Below are 8,469 nucleotides of genomic sequence, written 5' to 3' on the forward strand. Positions count from 1 at the left end.
TGTTAAAGTAGTATTAGTGGATAGTGGAACTTACGTCCAATATTGAAATGCACATATTTTTGTGGGAGGGGGAGAGTACTAACTAATTGATGGTCGTTAAGTTGGTTTCTAGTATACTTTACATCTCCATGCAAAAATATTGAAAAAAGTTAGATATGATATTGAAAAATAAATTAAATTGATAAAAGTTATTCTCATTCAATTATTTTATTATTAAATTCTCCATCCTTCATAATGTGGTTGAGTCGTATTCCTTTTTGGATTGTCCCAAGGTAGTTGAGACATTTCCTTATTCAGTTAAAGTTTTTCTCTCTCATACTTTACCATGTCTTCATCTCTCTTACTTTACTCTCTCTACTTTAACCTTTCACACATTAATTTCTCAAATCTCGTGCCCAAAAGAAATACCTCAACTACCTTGGGATGAGGGGAGTAATTGTTAGGATTGTAAATTATAAAAATGACTACAAGAATATATATTTTGATTTCTCAATGTTATCATCCAACTAGTTGATGATCACTAATTCGAGTTCCTTGTATATTCAAATCCAATTATTTACTTAAATCAACACATAATAAAGAAGTACATAACATGTAAAATTAAAAGTGTAATTTATGCACACCTAATTATGACAAATATTCTGACCGCTTGCTTGATTTTTATATCCACTCCCCGTTGTACCACTTTTAGTCCTATTAACCTGATTATGATAAATAATCTAACTGCTTGCTTGATTTATAGCCTCGTTCTATGACCTTTAGTCCTATTAATTATTAATAGAACGATGTAATCAACAATATTTATATCTTATATGTGCGTGCATATACATGTGTATAATAAGAGCATCCACAATAGCATTTCCCTAGCAATAGCCCAGCCAAAAACTCCTCCTGCCACATCATCAAGCCCTTCCCACATCCTAGCCACTGCCCTAGCCAAGCAACAGCCCTAGCCGAATTAATTTGAGAAAAAAAACACCAAAACAACAACGAAATAAATTGGAGAAAAAACCTAGTTAAACTAATTCGAAAACCTTCCTTGTACTACTATTTTGAAAAAAAATACAAAGATTAAACAACCATTCAAACAAAATATAAACGATATGAATGTGTTATCCTACGTGCCCATAACTCTTCAATTATATCATGCTAGAGTCGAATACGGGCTTCTTGCTGGCGCATAGAAGCAAATGATTGGACCCTTTCAGCGTCGCTGCGAGGTATCCCCATTTGTACAGTGGCGTTGGCCACACCATGGCTTGGTCCGACACCATCTTCATTGGCCCAATCAGTGAGTTCTGGACCTTCATTGTCGACTATCATCTTATGCATGATAATACATGCGTACATGATATTAGCAATGCAGTCAGCATACCATAGGTGTGTTGGACCCCTTCACCGCAACCCATCGCGACTGGAGCACACCAAATGCCCGCTCCACATCCTTGCGCGCAACCTCTTGTCGTTGTGTAAAGTAAATTTTCTTGAGATCCGTTGGGTATCTGATAGTCTTTACAAATATGGGCCATCCAGGGCATATCCCATCAGCCAAATAGTAGCCCATATCGTGCTAGTTGTCCTTGGCTACGAAACTGATGGTTGACTGTAGGACGTTGATGCCATTGTTCAACACGGCAACCCCACAATACGCATGCCAAATCCACAGCCGGTAGTCAGCAACGGCTTCGAGAATCATTGTGGGATTCTTTCCTTTGAAGTCGGTCGTGTACATCCATTTCCAAGCGGCGGGGCAGTTTTTCAACTCCCAATGCATACAATCTATGCTGCCCAAATATTCCGAGAAAACTGTGTACCCTCCCGTGCAAATTCATCAGACCTTGGTAGTCGAGAGGGGTAGGATTTCGAAAATACGTATCCCTAAATATGTGGATGAAGCCCCGACAAAAATTCATCAGACATTTGCGGGCATTCGTTTCGATGATGTGAAGGTACTTGTCGAACATGTTGGTCGCGCTTCCATAAGCAAACTACCTAATTGCAGCGGTGCACTTCTGTATCGGCGATAGCTCGGGTCTGTCGCTTGCATCGCATCTGAACCGGAAATACTTGTACCGCGCCTCTAACGACGACACGATATGCAGAAAGAGCGGTCGGTGCATTCTAAAATGCCGATAGAAAAAATACTATCCTCACCACTGTTCCTTAGCGAAGTAGTCTCCAAACAACCGTTGGTGGGCACCGACGTGGTCCTGGGTGACAGTACATCGATGCTGGAATGGGTGAGGGACCACCGGTTGCATCTATTGCTGCAGGTGTTGGTCAACCAATCGATATCTATCTTAGCAGACGTCTGCTTCCACAACTCGTCGTCGATTCACTGCATTGGATCCTCATCACCATTATGAGCCATTTTATCTAGAGAGAATGAGAGGAGGAAAAGATACTCGTTAATACAAGTGGTGTGAATAAAATTAAGTGTAATGAGCCAATATATATGGAGTTGAAATAATAAAAAAAAATCAATTATAGGCGTTAGCCAATCGCTCGCTGCACAATAGGTGGTGAGCGATAGGCTAACGCCTTTCGTCGACGGCCGACCTCTCGTCTGCCTCGCTCTCGTCCTTACCGCTAGCCGGTTGCAATAGTGGACTAGCCAAGAGCGCCCTAGCAGCACGCCGGCTAGTCCACTATTGTGGATGCTCTAAGAAAGGACACTGGATGAGGACTTTATGCAAATAAAATCTTGTTCTACCTTCTACAATTGAGAGAACTGCAGATTTGGTCCCTGAACTATCCAATAATATCAAATGTGTTCCCTATTCTTTGCAAATATCTCAACATGACTCTGAGCTTTGATATATTATCGTTGAAAGAATTTTTTGGCGGCTAGAGCGCTCTCGGCTAGTCCACTATTGTGGATGCTCTAAGAAACGACACTGGATGAGGAATTTATGCAAATAAAATCTTGTTCTACCTTCTACGATTGAGAGAACTGCAGATTTAGTCCATGAACTATCCAATAATATCAAATGTGTTCCCCATTCTTTGCAAATATCTCAACATGACTTTGAGCTTTGATTAGGGGTGAGTAAAAAAACCAGAAACCGAATATCCGAACCGAATCAAACCGAAATTTTGAAATTCGGTTCGGTTATTTCAATTTTTCGGTTTGGTTCGGTTCGGGCGAAGAAAAAAACCAAATAACCGAGTAACCGAATTTATTTAAATATTTATATTATATATATATATATATATATGGGAGCGTTATTCTCCTATTCATCCCTTAGATCCTTTATTCTTCTTAATATGAGCCGTTAGATTTCATTCATCAACGATCCAGATGATCTGCATTATTACACTATAATGGTGCATTATTAGTCGGTGTACATTATTCAACTGAAAATCTGCATTATTACACTATAATGGTGCATTATTAGTCGGTGTGCATTATTAAATGACACATGGCACCAATCTAACCGTCGGATGACAAAATCGTGGGGCTGAGATCAAGAAGGAAAAAGGAGAAAATATGCAAAAAGGAAATGAATACATCCCTATATATATATATATATATATATATAGGGTCATGATCTATGGAAAACACTCCTTAACCAAATAACTAGAGAACAAATCATAGCCACAAGATCAAGAAAATCAAGGGCTAGTATTAAAACATGTAATTTTCTAATTTAAGGAGAAATTAGTTCCCTCAATCACAAATTTACTCCATAATAACAAGGCGGGGGTATTATGGTAATTTTGTAAAAGCTTATCTTTTTGCTGACTTCCTTCGGCTTCAAAACCTTGTCTTCTCTCTGGTTTCCAAGGTCATTGATGCGAAATTGAAGCGAAAATCAAATGGAAAGCATGCCTCTGTATTGGAGGAGGCGAAATTGCGATTCAGAGGTGTCGGCATTAAGGAAATTGGTGAAGATGGAGCGGCGGAAAGCGGATGTGGCTCTCGCAGAGATGGAGCGAGAGAGAGGGCAGCCTCTGCCACGGCGGCGGAGAAGCGATGGCGATGATTCAGCGGCTGCAGCGCGAGAAGAACTCGATCGAGACAGCAGCCAATCAGCAGTGAAAAAGTTAACAACACTGAAGAGCGATGCGTAGCTTTCTTTAGAAGATCAATGTTATTGTGAATCTTATCGTATTGTGATAGTTGTTTAAATCATGTTTTGAATATTTGTGTATGCTCACATCATATATTTGTATGTCATTTATCAGGAAAATAAGAGAGCAGAAGGGGTCAGAATGTTGATTTGTTGTTAGATTTTGTTGAGGATTATGAAACCATAATATTGAATTAAGGTTGTAACAAAAAACCGTTGTCACCATTCAAAATTGAAGCAAGAGTGATGTGTTTTGTAAACAAGAGTGAAGTAAAATCATGCTAAGAGTGATGTGTTTTGTAAACAAGAGTGAAGTAAAATCACAATAAGAGTGATGTGTTTTGTAAACAAGAGTGAAGTAAAGTCATGCTACGAGTGATGTGTTTTGTGAATAAGAGTGAAGTAAAATCTGAGTAAGAGTGATGTGTTTTGTAAACAAGAGTGAAGTAAAATCTGAGTAAAAGTGATGTGTTTTGTGAATAAGAGTGAAGTAAAATCTGAGTAAGAGTGATGTGTTTTGTGAATAAGAGTGAAGTAAAATCTGAGTAAGAGTGATGTGTTTTGTAAACAAGAGTGAAGTAAAATCTGAGTAAGAGTGATGTGTTTTGTGAACAAGAGTGAAGTAAAATTTGAGTAAGAGTGATGTGTTTTGTGAACAAGAGTGAAGTAAAATTTGAGTAAGAGTGATGTGTTTTGTGAACAAGAGTGAAGTAAAACCTGAGTAAGAGTGATGTGTTTTGTGAACAAGAGTGAAGTAAAATCTGAGTAAGAGTGATGTGTTTCGTGAACAAGAGTGAAGTAAAATCTGAGTAAGAGTGATGTGTTTTGTGAACAAGAGTGAAGTAAAATCTGAGTAGATTTCTCTTCAACAGGTCCGAAAAGAAAAACTTGGGGACAGAATCACCGCCCTACAGCAGTTGGTTTCACCTTTCGGAAAGGTCAATTTTTAAATTTTGATTCTTTTATACAAAAAAAATCAGTTCATGAATACTAAATAAGCTTTGTGATAAATTGCATTTTCAGACTGACACTGCATCCGTGCTCCACGAAGCTATCGAGTACATCAAGTTTCTCCATGATCAAGTCAATGTATGTTTCACTAGTGATTCAATTTTAAGTTCATAAGAAAATTATCAGAATTAATTATGAATCCGTGATTTAATTTCAGTCATTAAGCACGCCATACTTGAAATATGGATCTCCATCGATGCAGGTACGACTAATTAATTCGATTATGTTGTGTAAAATAATTAGTTAGTGCCAAACTTTTTTGTCATATCATGGTTTGGTGTTATTGAACAATGTAGTCCATATTTGAACGCAGGCAGGAGAAAAAGCCAAGGATGAAGAAGGGGTAACAAAGGTCCTCAAAACTCAAGGGCTGTGCCTCGTCATAATATCAATGAATGAGTGCGGCGTTGATATGGTGGAGGCGGATGTTGAGCTCGGCGGCGGAGCCTACATCGTCGCCGCCTTCATCGGTGAAGAACAGCGAGTCGCCGGAGGAGAAGGCCGAGAAAGGTGGCGCTGTGGTTTCGAGCTATTGGGGAATTTCGAGACCTAAGATTACGAGGGAGATTTGGAAGGAGATTTGAAAATCTAGAAGGAAATGAAACGTGATTTTGAATTTCATAATGTATTTTCCAAAAATACCCTTGGCCTATTTTGTATTATTAAAATAAATAATATTTGTTCCATTAAGATGTGTGGCTGAGATTTGTTCTCTAGTTATACACTTAAGATTAGTTATATCTTGATCACTCCCCTATATATATATATATATATATATATATATATTACTATTATTTAATTGTAACTGAATATAAAATCCTAAAAACTAACCCTACTTTCACTCACGCTTGCGACTCTTCTATTCTCTAAACCTAATCTCTTCACCTCCACTCCAAGCAGCCACCAGCTGTACTGTCCACCCGCCCTCCAGCATCCAGCCATCCACGCCGGTCGTCGCCGCCGCCTCCGGAAGACCCACGACAGCTCCAGCCCATCGCTCCTCCACCCTTCCACCCACGTCGTCGCCCCTCCATGCCTTCAGCTCTAGATTCACGCCATTGTTTCCAGCCTTACACACCCATCCACGACACGCCTCGAGAAAAAGATAAACTCTATCTGATATAATTTTTTTGTATGTATTTATGTTTCTGTATTTGATGAAATTGAATGTTCATTGTAATGCAAAATTGTATGATTGTTGTTTGATAGGAAATTAGGAATTGTATGTTCACTGTAATGTAAAATACTATGATTTCATTATTCAGTTACATAGATGTTGTGTAAAATTGATGATTTCTTTGATAAATGTTGTGTAAAATTGTATGATTGCAGTTTGGTTCTCGGTTTTTCATCATTTCAGTTTTTCGGTTTTAGTTCAGTTTTTGATTTTTCAGATTTCGGTTTTTCGGTTTTCGGTTTCGGTTCGGTTTTGATTTTAGCCTAAATTCGATTTTTCGGTTTCGGTTCGGTTTGGGCAAAAAATCGAACCGAAACCCGAATGCACACCCCTAGCTTTGATATATTATCGTTGTAAGAACTTTTCTACAATTTCGTGAGCATTTTGCCCCTTCGGTATTTTTTTGGACCCAAGGGGCATTTTTGTATTTTGCAATTATTATCATCACTTTCTCACCTTATATCAAACACAATTATCGATCTGATATTTCGTCGCTCCTCTCACTTCCTACTATCTCTATTACATATACATACATGATATTTATATTTGGAGGTTAATATTATAATAAAATATGTTCCCAAATATTAACTTTGTGTTTAATATTAATATTTGCGAGAATAACAATTACAAAAGTTAAAAAATATCTACAATTGTTTAGAGAATAATAATTGCAAAGAAAATACGAGATGAATACAATTGTTTGAAGATAAAGTGAGAGGAGATAGAATAATAATTGAAAACGTATAAAAATACATATAGGATAAAAAAATACTAAAAAGGCAAAAATGTCATAAAATAGTGGAAAAGTTCTTCTAGCGATATTGGATCAAAGGTTAGAGCCATGTGGAGATATTTTTAATGAATAAGGACCGCGTTTGATATTATTGAATATTTAGTTTTCTTAATGGCCAAAAATACAAAATGCACATTCGATTAAACAATACCAAAAAGAACAAAAAAATCATGAAATAGTGGAAAATAACTTCCCAGTAATATTACATCATAGATTAGACTCATCTGGGAATATTTTTAAATAATAAGAATCATGTTTGATATTAGAGTATTAACAATGCTACGACCTATCTCAAGGGCATATCTTTTTTTTTTGTCATCATTTTACCCATAATATCCCACTTCCCATTTCATTTCCACATCATCACCATTGTGTTTTAATTTTTTTGCACTTCTATATTTAATATGTTATCAAATAAATTAAATTAAAATGCAAAAATAATATAATACGCAAATCTTCATTGTATTACAATATTGGGAAAAAAACAACGAGATGCAAATTTAAATAAAATTACAATAAAGCATCAGTGCCTCTGCCTCTGTGCCCAAATTTCTTCAATCATATCGTGCTGGAGTCGAGTATGGGCGTCTTTTTGGCACATGTCAACAAATGTCTGAAGACGCTCAGCGTAGCCGTGAGGGATACCCTGACGGTGGGATTTGCTAGCAAGACCGTGGCTTGGTCCAACAGTAGGTTCAACGGGGACATTGGCGACATCTTCTCCTTCATCTTCCACTATCGTGTTATGTAAGACGATAGCGACATAGATGATATCACTGATATCACCTTGGTTGAAGAAACGAACAGGACCTTTGACCAATGCCTAATGTGATTGGAGCACACCAAAAGCTCACTCCACATTCTTTCGCACAGCCTCTTGCTGTTGGGAAAAATAAGTCCTCTCTGGCTTAATTGTGCAACTGATCGTCTTCACAAAAACGGGCCAAGTCCGGGGTATATGCCATCGGCCAAGTAATACCCATATGATATTGATTGTCGTTGGCAGTGAAGTCGACCAAGGGGCCTATTCCTTGGCATTGGTCGTTGAAGAGAGGTAAGGAAGTTAAGATCGTTGTTCGACCCGGCCACACCGAAGTACGCATGCCAAATTCATAGCTGGTGGTGGGCAATGGCTTCCAGAATGATGGTTGGGTACGCGCCTTTGAACCTAGTCGTAAACTGGCCTCTCCAAACAGTCGGACAGTTCGTCTACCTTCAATGCATATAATCTATGGTTATCAGCATCTCCAGAAAGCCATACACCCTCTCGTGCATATCGAGCAGGAATTGGCAATCTTGTGTAGTCGGCTTTCGCAAATAGTTGCGACCGAAAGTCCGGATCACGCCTTTACAAAACTTCTTCAGAAACTCACGACTAGTCGTATCTGCAACGTGAAAATACTCATCGAACATGT

The 8,469-nt window shown here is 38.2% G+C and overlaps 1 long non-coding RNA gene across 1 annotated transcript; it reads left to right on the plus strand.

The window, feature by feature from the left end:
- The first annotated feature begins 4,932 nt into the window (after positions 1 to 4,932).
- Positions 4,933 to 5,280, plus strand: LOC121748004. The gene is made up of 3 exons (XR_006039392.1): positions 4,933 to 5,011; positions 5,097 to 5,162; positions 5,242 to 5,280. It is a non-coding gene; the product is annotated as an uncharacterized LOC121748004 (long non-coding RNA).
- Positions 5,281 to 8,469: the final 3,189 nt, after the last annotated feature.

The sequence above is a fragment of the Salvia splendens genome, chromosome 9 (genome assembly GCF_004379255.2).
Source record: "Salvia splendens isolate huo1 chromosome 9, SspV2, whole genome shotgun sequence".
Lineage (NCBI taxonomy): Eukaryota > Viridiplantae > Streptophyta > Magnoliopsida > Lamiales > Lamiaceae > Salvia > Salvia splendens.